General features: G+C 34.3%; 1 pseudogene; it reads left to right on the top strand.

The window, feature by feature from the left end:
• Positions 1-2630: 2630 nt before the first annotated feature.
• LOC114747720 (ABC transporter C family member 14-like) lies at positions 2631-11009 on the top strand (annotated as a pseudogene).
• Positions 11010-14845: the final 3836 nt, after the last annotated feature.

The following is a 14845-nucleotide window of genomic DNA, read 5'->3' as shown; positions in this document are numbered from 1 at the left end:
TTCTTTCTACTTTATAGTCGACAGATTGCGAAGTCAATAACAAAGACATCCAATAATGCCTCTAGGCTATTATCACATTAAATAAATAAATAAATAAATAAATAAATAAATAAATAAATAAATAAATAAATACTTTTTCTATAAAAAATTACATAATTAATTTCCATATTCAAAACTGATATGTTTCTGTCATAATATCCTTATTTATTTATTTACAGGGAATATTTAATATTTTCTTTTCTAGAATGGCAAGTTGTTTTGGGTTCGTCTCTAGCTGTTTGTTTGTTTGCGGGAGAGTAATAAGAGTACAAATTGTCCGCGCTGTTTATTTGAAGTGGTTCATTTTGATTTGAGGGAAGGTAGGTGCTTAATTATTTGGGTTTGCCAGCCCTGTGCTTTGTCTGTATAGTATAAAAAGGGTCATGGTTTAACTTGTTTTAATTTTAAATAAATTTGTATAAAATAAATAGTTTTATTTTGTGAATTAAAAAAGTGAATTTTTTTTTGGGTGAATGATCCAGATACCGACAAGATTTTGATTTAAAAAATACCAACAAAATTTAAATTAAGATAATTTCGGTGTTATTATTTCAAATTTTATATTTTAAGTTAAAATATTATTTATTTTATGAGTTAATAGTTCTGGTATTGATATTAATTTATATTTATATTCTTTGTGGATTAAAATAAATAATGTGATTAAGATCTAATTTCAAAAATAAAAACAGATTTTCAAAACAAGATGTATCATTAAAGATCATGCATCAAATTCAATACACACTTTTGTTTTGGTTGGTTTTACCCCGACTTTATATGGACTAGTACATATATTGAGCATCAATTTATTAGGACTCATTTATTCAATATATTAGAAATAGAAATATGTAATATTGATTTAATTTATATTTAATATGTACAGTGAAAAATTATGCAAAAAATAATCAATGAACCTCTTTATCATGGAAAGGAAGAAGGGTTGTACTACGTACCCCTGCCTCTGCCCCATGCCCTATTTCTCCACTTCGTGCTTTTTCCCATTCTCAGCTTAGGCACCAGAATTCAGAATAAAAATGGTTAAGGTGCACCCAGTACCCCCAAGTATTTTGTCAGGTGCACCCAGTGGTCTGAAGTAATTTATGGTGCAATTTTGCCCTCAAAGTAATTAAAATGGTACACCGGTATCCCATGCTAACAGATCTGTTAGTTTGATCGTTAAATTGATGAGTCAGCACAAGTTTGACCAAAATAATCTGACGTGGCATGTCTAATAAACAGGTGACGTGGAATTTTTTCGGGGTTAAGGTGCATCCAGCACCTCCAAGTATTTTTTCAGGTGCACCCAGTGACTTAAAGTAATTTATAGTGCAATTTTGCTCTCAAAGTAATTAAAATGGTGCACCGGTATCCTATGCTAACAGATCTATTACTTTGACTGTGAAATTGATGAGTCAGCATAAGTTTGACCAAAATAATTTGACCTGGCATGTCTAATAAGCAGGTGACATGACTTTTCTTGTTAATTTCATTGTTTTGTCTGAATATTACTCATTTGATCCTATTTATAAGGTACTTCCAGCATGTTTCACACACACCAAGGAAAACCTTAAATTTCATTAACTCTCATTTAAATTTTAATAACTTTTCAACTTTATCCCTATTTAATATACATTATATCTCATGTAAACAAAGTCAATACAATAATAAATGAGGGGTAAATTTGTACATTCATATAAAAAATTTCTCTCAGTGCCTTATAAATAGGACAAAAAAATATCTTCTCTCTCTACCCTATAAATAGGACCAGAAGAGTATCTCTGAAAAATTTCTTACTCTAAAAAAATTCCAAGAGCCGAAGAGAGCATTTACTAAATAGAGAAAACAAAGCAGTGACAGACGAAAAAAATTTCACTTCACTTGCTTATTGAACATGTCACGTCAGATTATTTTGGTCAAACTTGTGCTGACTCATCAATTTCACAGTCAAAGTAACAGATCTGTTAGCATAGGATACCGGTGCACCATTTTAATTACTTTAGGCCACTGGGTGCACCTGAAAAAATACTTGGGAGTGCTGGATGCACCTTAACCCCGAAAAAATTCCACGTCACCTGCTTATTAGACATGCCACTTCAGATTATTTTGGTCAAACTTGTGCTGACTCATCAATTTAACGGTCAAACTAACAGATCTGTTAGCATGGGATACCGGTGCACCATTTTAATTACTTTGAGGGCAAAATTGCACCATAAATTACTTCAGGCCACTGGGTGCACCTGGCAAAATACTTGGAGGTGCTGGGTGCACCTTAACCCATAAAAAATTGCAGAAATTCTCTTGGTGGGGCCCACCTACCTCGAACCTCTCTTCCACTCTCTCCCTTCCCTGGAGAAAGCCTTGTCATCGCTCATCAGAGCCTGGTTCTCGTTCTCTTCCGTGGAAACTTGTGGCCAAGACTTGTCAAACGTATACTGTCTCAGTTCTTAAGTTTATTTATATATTCTTTATTCATTTATTATTTGTTATTATTAGATTGATTATGTTTTTGATCCTTTGAGCATAATCTAGCACCAAATAATGTGTCTTCTCGCACTAAATAACGAGTCTTTTTGACGCCGCCTTGTTGGATTCTTTTTATTAATTAAAAAATGCATTTTCAAATTTTCTAACTGTGCATTTGCGTGCTTTCTACTTTGTAGTTCTCAGAATTTATGGTTTGCTCTCTCTCCAATCTCCATATCCTTTGAGTACCTTTTTGTTTTCGGTAAACCCTGTTCCTATATTTTTGCTGTGGATAATATGTTTGATTTTGTTTGTTGTTCTGTTTTTTCCTCCTAGATTTTAGTTCGACTTTTTCTGAGCAAGATTTGAGGAACTTTATAAGACTGTGGAAGGCCTCAAAAGGCTGGAATGATAATAATGTCCTCAACGCTTGTTATCTTTCGGAATTGGATCCTCTCCACTACCTTTTCCATCCTCTTCCCCTTCACTACTTTTCTTTTCTCTTTATAACCATTAGATCAAAACTCCAATAGTTCAGACTTAATATTTTATAACATTTTATAAAAATAAATATTATGATAAAAAATAGATAAATAAATTTAAACTGTTAAAATCTAATCTGAACAGTTCATAGACTGTTATTATAGAGTAAATTTTTTTAAAATTTTTTTTATTACAATTGTAAACTGTTCAAACCAGATTTTAACAGTTTAAATTTATTTATTTATTTTTTAATAACATTATTTTTATACGACGTTAAATCTAGACCATTGAAATTTTAATCCAACGGTTATGAAGAGAAAAGAATGATAGTGGAGGGAAAGAAGATGGGAAGGTAGTGGAGAGAATTGAAGTTCTTATCTTTCCGCGGCTTTTCTATCTCTGCTATTCAAACTTTTTCTCTCTCTCTCCGTTTTCTCTTTCTGTTATTTTGTCTTGTGAGTTTTCTTCTCAAAGTCGTTTTTCTAATCCCTGTTCATATCTTCTTCATATTCCTCATTATTCACTCTGGTTTGTTCGTTTTTGTCACAGAGAAACAAGGATCTATGAGGATATAGAAGATATCAAACACATTTGGTTTAAAGCTGAGATTTTTTGGCAGAAACATGCCTTTTTCTGCAAGCTGGATCACTTCCCTCTCTTGTTCTTCCCCAGGGAAACAAGTCCCAGGTGGTACGTTGACTCAATGGCTCGAATTTGTCTTCCTCTCTCCATGTCCTCAGAGAGCTCTCATGGCCGCCATTGATGTTTTACTCATCTTCGTACTCTTCGTGCTTGCCGTCAAGAAGCTCTGTTCCAGGTTCGCCTCTAATGGCAGAGAGTCAGCTTCTGAACTTGGCAAGCCCCTTATCAGACATAACAGAGATTTCATCAGAACAACAACGTGGTTTAAGCTAACTCTAATTGTGACGGTTGTTTTGACTATATCCTACGTTGTTGCGTGTGTTCTGGGATTTGTCAGAAACAACCAAGTCGATGGATTGTTTTGGTTAGTTCAAGCCGTGACTCATGCGATTGTTGCAATCTTAATCATTCACGAAAAGAGATTCCAAGCTGTTTCTCATCCTATTCCACTTCGAATCTTTTGGATTGTGAACTTCGTAGTCACTTGTTTGTTCGTAATTTCTGGGGTTGTTCGTTTGGTCTCTGTGGAAGAAACTGAAGCAGGCTATGACTGTAGGAATGATGATACTGTCTGTTTCATCTCCTTCCCTCTTTCTCTTTTTCTCTCTCTTGTTGCCATTAAAGGATCTACTGGGATCAGTTTCACACCCGAAACTGAATCGCTAATTGATGGGGAAACTCATATCAAATCGAACGTGACTGGTTTTGCCTCAGCTTCGTTGGCATCCAAAGCCTTCTGGCTATGGATAAATCCATTGTTGAGTAAAGGTTACAAGTCGCCTTTGAAGATTGATGAAGTCCCATCGCTTTCTCCAGACCATAGAGCCGAAAGAATGTCAGTTTTGTTCGAACAGAAATGGCCTAAGCCACAAGAAAGATCGAAGCATCCTGTTCTAATCACACTTCTTCGATGCTTCTGGAAGGAAGTAGCATTCACTGCTTTCCTTGCTATTGTTCGACTCAGTGTTATGTTCGTAGGTCCAGTTCTTATCCAAAGCTTTGTTGATTTCACAGCGGGTAAGAGAAGCTCTGTTTATGAAGGGTACTACTTGGTGTTAATCCTTTTGGTTGCAAAATTCATGGAAGTTTTAGCCGCTCATCATTTCAACTTCAACTCTCAGAAGCTAGGAATGCTTATCCGATGTTCTCTTATTACATCATTGTACAAGAAAGGGTTAAGGTTGTCTTGTTCGGCAAGACAAGACCATGGTATTGGAACTATTGTGAATTATATGGCTGTGGATGCACAACAACTTTCTGATATGATGTGGCAGCTTCATGCTGTGTGGATGATGCCATTTCAAGTTGGAATTGCCTTATTTCTGCTGTACAAATACTTAGGTGCTGCAGTCGTCACAGCCTTACTTGGAATTTTGTGTGTTCTTGTGTTTGTGGTATTTGTAACTCGAAGAAACAACCGTTTCCAGTTCAACGTGATGAAGAATCGCGATTCGCGAATGAAAGCTGTTAATGAGATGCTAAATTACATGAGAGTGATCAAGTTCCAAGCATGGGAAGAGCATTTCAATAAGAGGATTATGGGTTTTCGTGAATCAGAATTCAGCTGGCTTTCTAAGTTTATGTATTCAATTTCTGGGAATATTATTGTGATGTGGAGCACACCGTTGTTGATCTCAACTCTAACATTTGGGACAGCAATTTTGCTCAGAGTTCGACTTGATGCTGGCACGGTTTTCACCACAACAACAATCTTTAAAATATTGCAGGAACCTATTATGACGTTCCCACAATCAATGATCTCTCTTTCACAAGCCATGATATCACTTGGGAGGTTGGATAGGTATATGATGAGCAAGGAATTATCAGACAATTCAGTTGAGAGAGAGGAAGGCTGCGATGGACAAACGGCGGTAGAGGTGAAAGATGGCACCTTTAGCTGGGATGATGATGATAGTAAAACGGATTATGATTTGGAGAACATTAATTTGAACATCAGAAAAGGCGATCTCACCGCCATTGTTGGCACCGTCGGCTCAGGAAAATCTTCTCTCCTAGCATCAATTCTTGGGGAGATGCACAAGGTTTCTGGCAAGGTATTGTTTTCTTGATGAGAAGGAACCATGATGTTACAACTTTAATAGAGTTATTGATATATATTTGTGTGGCCAAAGCAAAAGGAAATAGGGAACTGAAAAGATTCTGTTATTGCAGAAAAAGTACATATAAATATACTTTTCCTGTTCTTAATATAAGACTTAATTTTTGAGTTGATTTTAGTCCTAAATATAATATTATTTCTCATATTTATTAGTTTTTTCTAAATTGTCCTTATGAATAGTCCCTCAACCATGATCAAGTAGAAAAGAGAGGGAGGATATGAATAAAGATGATTATGTTATTTGAGAAAAAACATGTCATATTTCTTATAATTAATTAATTTACTTAACTTTTTCAATCTAATCAAATTAGTTAAATAGGTCTTATATTGAGGATTGGAGGAGTACGTCAAATGATCATATTAAATGCTGACAAGCCTAACAGAAAGTTAACAAATAATCAAATATTCTGTTATTGTTTGTGTTAGGTTCGAGTTTGTGGGAGTACAGCGTATGTAGCTCAAACATCATGGATTCAAAATGGGACGATTCAGGACAACATCCTGTATGGATTACCAATGGACAGACAGAAGTACAATGAAGTTGTGAGGGTTTGTTGTTTGGACAAGGACTTGGAAATGATGGAAGATGGGGATTAGACAGAGATTGGAGAGCGTGGCATCAACCTTAGTGGGGGACAGAAGCAGAGAATACAGCTTGCTAGGGCTGTATATCAAGACTGTGATATCTATCTTCTCGATGATGTCTTTAGCGCTGTCGATGCTCATACTGGCTCTGCTATATTCAAGGTAGGTATTCTCAAACTCAAGCTATTTTTTATTAGTCACTTACTATATAAACATTCTTCTTGTTATGGCATTTTTCTAAGTTCAAATCCAATGACTTTTTAAACAGGAATGTGTTAGGGGAGCTCTAAAAGCCAAGACTATTATTCTTGTGACACACCAAGTAGACTTCTTGCATAATGTTGATCTTATAATGGTAGGTTTCTTTATTATTGTTTTCAACATTGAATTTGACTCAGAGAGGAATGAAAATATTGATATAATGTTTTGCTTTTAAAGGTGATGAGAGATGGAATGATAGTCGAATCGGGCAAGTATAATGATCTGTTAAATTCTGGACTGGATTTTAGAGATCTGGTTGCAGCACATGAGACTTCAATGGAACTTGTAGAGCAAGGTAAAGAGTTGCCTGGTGAAAATTCCCCAAGACCAGCCAAATCTCCCAGATCTCCAAAGCCAGCTTCTACTTTCAGAGAGACCAATGGTGAAAGCAATTCTCTTGACCAGCCCAAGACTGGCAAGGAAAATTCTAAACTCATCAAAGATGAAGAGAGGGAAACTGGCAAAGTGAGCCTGCATATTTATAAACTGTATTGTACTGAGGCTTATGGATGGTGGGGCATTACAGGAGTAATTCTAATTTCTTTGATATGGCAAGCATCTTCAATGGTTGGTGATTATTGGCTGGCATATGAAACCTCCGAAGAGCAAGCTCGAGTCTTTAACCCGTCTCCTTTTATCTCTATCTATGCCATTATCGCGGCAGTTTCAGTTGTTTTGGTGATATTTAGATCCTTCTCTGTCACCATCTTGGGGCTTAAGACAGCACAAATTTTCTTCTCTCAGATTCTTGATAGCATCCTTCATGCACCCATGTCTTTCTTTGATACCACGCCTTCTGGAAGAATCTTAAGTCGGGTAAGTACTCAAAGGTCAAGGATGCCATGTTACAAGCTAGTACTAAGAAAGAACCTAATCCATATGGATGTTGCAAAACCCCATAATCAATTTTAAAAAAAAAAACTTTTTTGCGCTTTAGGAGATAATTCCTTTCACATCCTTATCTCATACAACTTAAAATCACTTGAAAAAAAGCTAATCAAATCAAAACACTAGATATTTGTATTGACTTTAATTTTCCTTATGCAGGCATCCACTGATCAGACTAATGTTGATGTGTTTCTCCCATTCTTTTTGGGTATTGTGATTTCCATGTACATCACAGTACTTGGCATCTTCATTGTGACATGTCAGAATTCTTGGCCAACAGTTTTCTTGCTGATTCCTCTGATTTGGTTGAACATATGGTATCGGGTATGATATGATTGCCTTGTCAAATGGCGAATGTTCATTCCCAAACATGTGTGTATCATTTTTTTTACCTTAATAACTTTGGTTCTATACTTAATCTTGCAGGGTTATTTCCTTTCTTCATCTCGTGAATTAACTCGGCTGGATTCAATAACAAAAGCACCTGTGATTCATCATTTCTCAGAAAGCATTTCTGGGGTCATGACAATTCGTGCATTCAGAAAGCAGAGGAGTTTTTGTGAAGAAAATGTTAAACGAGTGAATGAAAATCTGCGGATGGATTTCCACAACAATGGTTCCAATGAGTGGTTGGGTTTTCGCTTAGAATTGCTCGGAAGCTTGGTCTTTTGTATTTCCACTATGTTCATGATTATATTACCCAGCAATATCATAAAACCAGGTATTTTTAATCCTCTATTCGAGAAAAAGTTATAGACCAAAGATTTTTCTTTTCTGTCAAAATGTTATTGAGATGATAGAGTAATTGGATCTTTTTGTTGCATGATGTAGAAAACGTTGGCTTATCCCTCTCTTATGGGTTGTCTCTGAATGCTATGTTGTTCTCGGCCATATATTTGAGTTGCTTCATTGAGAACAAAATGGTATCTGTGGAGAGGATTAAGCAGTTCACAAGAATTCCATCTGAAGCAGCATGGCGTATTAAAGATCGCCTACCTCCTCCGAATTGGCCTACCCATGGCAATGTTAACATCAAAGATTTGCAGGTAGCTTTTATATGACCAAACTGATTATATTTTACAATGAAATTTTGTTTACATTCTGATTACTGTCCTTATATTCAGTGTTATATGCTTAAAGCATGAACGTACATAAAGCTGACTTGATAAATATATGTTTTCTGACCCAAAAAAAAAATGTTATTTATAAAACAAGTTCTTAGTCTTGTTTGATATGCAATCTAGTCTTTAGGCATTGAAAACCATATCGGTCATTGAACTAGTTGAGACAGTGGTTCAATAGTTAGAGGTTCAATCATGATTGAACCAGGATTAACCCATCATGATTAAAATAATATAATTTAATTAAAATATACAATAGTATTCATATATAATTTTGAAAGGAATAATTTTTAAATAAAAATGAATTAATTCATGAGTTAATTGAGCATTCATGTATAAATCATACATAATCCTATAAAACAAAGTTATTAAGGTGCTAATGTGAATGACTGTTATCTTTTGGCAACTTAGGATAATGTTTTTTAGGCTTTATTAAGGAGAAACTACAAATCCAATGCACCTGTTCAAAATTCTTGAGTGGATTGTCTAGGGGTGGGTTCATCAGTTTATCGGTCTGACCGGTCAACTCGACCGGCTAACTCGAATTGCATTTTAATGCTCTATTGTTTCCTATGGTAATGACTATTATCTGGCAAACAGGTTAGGTACCGTGCCAATACTCCTTTGGTTCTTAAAGGCCTCAACTTGAGCATTAGTGGGGGAGAGAAGATTGGCGTTGTTGGAAGAACAGGAAGTGGAAAATCTACTTTAATCCTAGTTTTCTTCAGGCTAGTAGAACCTTCAGGAGGCCGAATAATCATCGACGACATCGACATAACCGCATTAGGCCTCCACGATCTCAGGTCTCGTTTCGGAATCATCCCCCAGGAGCCTGTTCTTTTTGAGGGCACAGTTAGGAGCAACATTGATCCAACGGGTCAATATTCAGATGAGGACATATGGAAGGTGATTCAATCATCTAGTTTTCATCTTAATGGCCCGTATTTGAAACAAAACTCTTCTCACATACTTACCTCACATAGTGTAAAATCATTTAAAATATGCTAATCCGAACACCGTGTCTGCTTTCTTTGTTGCAGAGCTTGGAACGCTGTCAGCTAAAAGATGCCGTGGCTTCCAAGCCAGAGAAACTGGACTCTTTAGGTTTGAAAGATTCATATGATTTTAGGAGTTCCTTCTAAATTTCACTTTTTCTTTTTTCCTTGAATTGATCATTAGGATTGTTGTGTTATTGAACTGTGACAGTGGTTGATAATGGGGAGAATTGGAGTGTGGGGCAGAGGCAGTTACTGTGTTTGGGGAGAGTGATGCTGAAGAGAAGCCGGCTATTGTTCTTGGATGAAGCAACGGCTTCTGTGGATTCACAAACTGATGCTGTGATTCAGAAGATCATCAGAGAGGACTTTGCAGCCTGCACCATCATTAGCATTGCTCACAGAATTCCAACTGTCATGGACTGTGATAGGGTTCTCGTCATAGATGCAGGTATTCATTCATTCACAACACTTGACATTTTAACAAGTTTAAAGCTTGGGGATCCTTGTGTCTTATAAAGGGTTAAATTGTTTGAAATTTTTCTGAGCTTAAAACGTCTACAAGTAATGGAAAATAACAGAGAAAGACTGTGAAAATTATAAATCCCAAATCAGGATTCGTTACAATATTTCAATAGATTTTGACGACATTAACTTGCAAATAACAATAATTTTTATTAGAATTCTTGATTTGGGATTTTGTAAATTTTACGGTCTTTTTCTGTTATTTTCCTTGCAAATAACTCCCATAACTTTTAAAACTTAATAATAAATCCCCCTAAACTCTCAAGTATGTGCAGATCATTCGGAACTATCAATTTTATAAATATAAAAGTTCTTGTAAGGTTTTAAAGACTGGGAAGGTTATTTACACGAGATAAAGTTCAAGAGAGTTTTGTGTCATTTAGTCTTTGTGAAGGGGAGGGTATGTAGTGAGCTCCACGGGTCTTATAAGTCTAAAACCATTCATTTGTGTCTACATCTCTCCTCACTTTACATAAAGTCGAGATTCAAACTTAGTCTAATCTAACTACCATTAGATTAATTCTTGTTGTAGTGGATGTGTGTGTGTGTGTGTGATTACATGTAGCATAATCCTAAAGTAAGTTTGTGTTTCGTTATGATAGGGCGAGCGAAAGAATTTGATAAACCTTCCAAGTTGCTTCAGAGGCCATCATTATTTGGGGCATTGGTTCAAGAATATGCCAATCGCTCCTCAGAGCTCTGAATCATTGTTCAAGCTTTTCACAAGGGAAATGAAACCTCCTGCTAAAGAAGAGGCCTTTTGATTGATCCTGTGAATTGAAGAGTTGTAGTTGGTGACATTACAAGCAACTAAAAAATTAGCTAATTTTGAAGTGGAATTCTAATTGCATATGGATTATCTAATGCCATTTCCAGGTGTTTTTAATTATAGCTTCAAGTGTTAAAACTGACGTCTTTAATAAATAAAAAATTGAAATATACCTTTGGCATCTCTATGTGAGCTCTATATGTATGATGTATTACTTTTGGTTTTAAATACGAGATCTAGTCTGTAATGTAAATATAATTTCAAAAGTGGAATGAATGGAACATTCATATTTATGATTTATGTAAATTATATTAAAAACTAGATTTTATATTTAGAAAAAAATTAACATGTAATTATGGCAAAAAGAAAAAGTTGGTCAAAATTTCTTGTGTTTTATGCTATCTCTAATCTTAAATATAAAATTTATTTTATAGTGTAATTTATATTACAATCCTTTTTGTAATATAAGTTATATTATAAAGTGAATTTTATATTTAGGGTGGGAGGTAATAATTGAGACCACCTATATTTGAAATACTCTTATATATACCATTGAGGTATCTTTTGATATATTGTTAATTGTAAGATTTCACTTAATGATTTTATTAAGTGTTCTATTTAGCCTTTTTTTTATATTCTTTTTTAGAGGACTTCATACTGTTTAATCAACTATTCTCATTGGTGCATCCAAAGGCCTTTTCGTGATTATTTTTTACTATTTTCTTATTAATAGTAGTCACTCCAACTTTTTTCGCATATATCTTCATTATGAATATTATCATTTCTTATATGAACATATATTCATCTCAACTGTAGCTGCTTTATGTTCATGTTATCCTTTTAAAGCCCAACACTCACTACCATATAGTATTGATGGTCTCAAAGTAGTGCGATAAAACTTTCCTTTGGCCTTATTAGGTATTTTCTGATCATATATAGCTCGTGTTGCTCTTTTTCACTTAAACTATCCAACTTGAATTCTATGACTAACATCACCATCAATTTTACCAGTTTTTTTTAATAATTGATCCCAAATATGTACAGCATGTTTGGATCACTGATTGAACATGAAAAAATGCATTGGAAATTGCACAACATGAGTTGATTGGTGTAGTTAGAGATGAAGCCTTGTTTGAATCAACATTTTTTCCATCTAGGTTCTGAAAAAAGACTTGGTACAACAAAGTCAATTTTTCTAGCTTTTGCTATTTCCAACATAGACAGAGAAGATAAAATGAAGATGAAAAGAAAGATAAGGGTATTTAAGTGCGTCATATCTTGACCCAATAATTTGATTTTTTTAAAGGAAAAAAATTAAGTAATAAAATTTAATTAATTTAATTTATTATTTTTCTAAAATTTATCAAATTGTATATGTATGATATATTACATTCGTTTCTTAATATAAGACCCTAATAGATTAATGTGAACATATTAAAAAAGCTAAATAAATTACTTAATTATATTATATGTTCCATGATCTTCCTAAAATACTTGTATATATATATATATATATATATAATTAGATTACATGTTAGTTTATAAGTCAAATGAATTAATTTAAAGAAAAATGATAAATATAAATACTTTATAGTAATTTATTTAACTTTCTTAATCTTCTTAAATTAGTTAACTGAGTCTTATATAAAACTAATGCCCTTTTCAGTTATTTCATATCTAAACTTACTTTTTTATTATCTATTCAAACAAGTTCAAACTTTTCAAACTGACTTTTTAAAAACATCAATCCAAACATAAATCATATTATACTAATTGACTTTTACCTTAACTGACTTTTGTAAAAGTTAGATAAAATAAAAGTCAGTTTTGTCACCCCTAATCCAAACGCACCCCTAAAATTTTTTACTTGTGGAATGACTTGATCTCCCAGTCTAACCTCCAAATTTGTTTTAGCTTGTCTCCTATAAAAAATGCAATGCATATGTTTTGTCTTGCTTATACTAAAACGAAAAACCCTTCGACTCTAGGGTTCTTCTCCAATGTCGCAAGTTTAGTGGTAGTCTTTTCTTTTGACTCAGCCAATAGAGCTATATCATTAGCAAAAATCATGAACTTAGGGATTTCTTCTTTGATATGCTTAGTTAGAATATTGAGGACTAGGTTAAACAGATGAGGGCTCAAAGGTGATACCTGATGTAGGCCAATCTTTATAAGAAAGTCCTTTGTCTCACTGCCCAGTGTTCTAACATTGGTTGTGACCCTTCATACATGTCTTCTATGACTTTGATATAAGCGACACACACAATTTTATTTTTCATGGCTTTCCAAAGCACTTCTCTTGGTATTTAATCATAAGCTTTTTCCAAATCAATAAAAATCATATGCGAGTCTCTTCTGTGGCTTCAGTACTTTTCCATTAACCCCCATAGTAAATAAATCGCTTATGTTGTCTACCTTCCTAGCATGAACCCAAATTGATTTTCAAAATACAATTTTCCATTCTCAACATGTGTTTTATCACCTTCTCCCACAATTCATGGTATGGCTTATGAGCTTAATCTTTCTGTAGCTAGTACATTTTTGGATATCCCTTTTATTCTTGTAAATAGGTACTAAAGCACTTTTTCTCCAATCATTAGGCGTTTTCTTAGAGTATAATATCTTATTGAATAACTTAATAAGCCACAGCACACCACCTTCACTCAGAAATTTTCAAACTTTAATAGGAATACCATCAGGTCCAACTACTTTATTGCTTTTGATTTTTTTGAGAGCTTCCTTAACTGCACCAACTTGGATTCTTTGATAAAATGCTAAATTATGCATCCCTTCTCCAATTGTCAAGTCTTCAAGATCATAAGTCAATCCTTCGGCCATATCATTAAATAGCTTATGAAAGTAGACTTCCTATCAATCCTACCTCTATCAGTAATAAAAAATCTACCTTCTTCGTCCTATATACATCTTAGTTAGTCCAAATCTCTTATTTTTCTTTCCTTATTCTTTGCAATCTTGTAAATCTTGCATTGCCTAGCCTTAGTGCCTAAATCTTTATATAACTCCTCAAAAGCTTTAGAACGAGCATCACCCATTGCTCTCCTAGTCTTTTTTTAAGCTAAGCGATACCTTTCCTAATTTTCAGTATTATTACACAAATGTATCACTTCAAAACAATCTCATTTATTCCTAACTTTCTCTTGTGCATTCTCGTTCCACAACCATGTCTCCTTATCTAGCCAATCATGGCCTTTTGATTCTCTTAAAATTGTTTTAGTAGGCTTTTGAACCTTTTTAGCCATTTCTATCTATATAAGATTAGCATTTACTTGTAGCTCTCAAACCCTTTACTCTACAAGAGTCCTTTTCAAAATCTCTCACTTCTCTCCCTTTAACTGCCACCACTTGACCCTTAGGGTTGACACTTGTTAGCGTTTTTGTTTTATACATTTAACATGTACATTAAGGACTAGGACCTTATGTTGTGCTGTCATACCATCCCCAGGAATCACTTTATAGTTTGTACATAGTTTTCTATCAAGATTTCTTACAAAAAAGAAGTCAGTCTGTGACTTAGAGGTTCCACTCTGGTATGTGATTAAATGCTCCTCCCACCTCTTAAAGCAAGTGTTAACAATCTTGAGGTTATGCATGAGGGAGAAATCAATAATAGTTTGCCATTCATTATTAAACTCTCTAAAACCCAAACCACTATAAGCCCTTGCATACTATCCTGCTTCTTTACCAACATGTCCATTAAGATTATCACCAATAAAAATCTTTTCTACAAGTGGTATGCTCTGAATCAATCCCTTTATATCTATCCAAAATTTCTCCTTAAGATTTGCTTCTACCCCTACTTGAGGTGCATAAGCACTAACCACATTGATAGTATCCCTCCCCACAATCATTCTTAAAGAAATGATTTTGTCTTTGATCCTTTTGACTTTCACCACATTCTTTTTTTAATCATTATCAACGATAATACCTGCTTCGTTCC

Source organism: Neltuma alba, unplaced genomic scaffold (assembly GCF_004799145.2).
Source record: "Neltuma alba isolate B1F8T4 unplaced genomic scaffold, ASM479914v2 tig00005422_pilon, whole genome shotgun sequence".
In the NCBI taxonomy this organism is placed as follows: domain Eukaryota; kingdom Viridiplantae; phylum Streptophyta; class Magnoliopsida; order Fabales; family Fabaceae; genus Neltuma; species Neltuma alba.
This window is presented reverse-complemented; position numbering and strand designations above follow the sequence as displayed.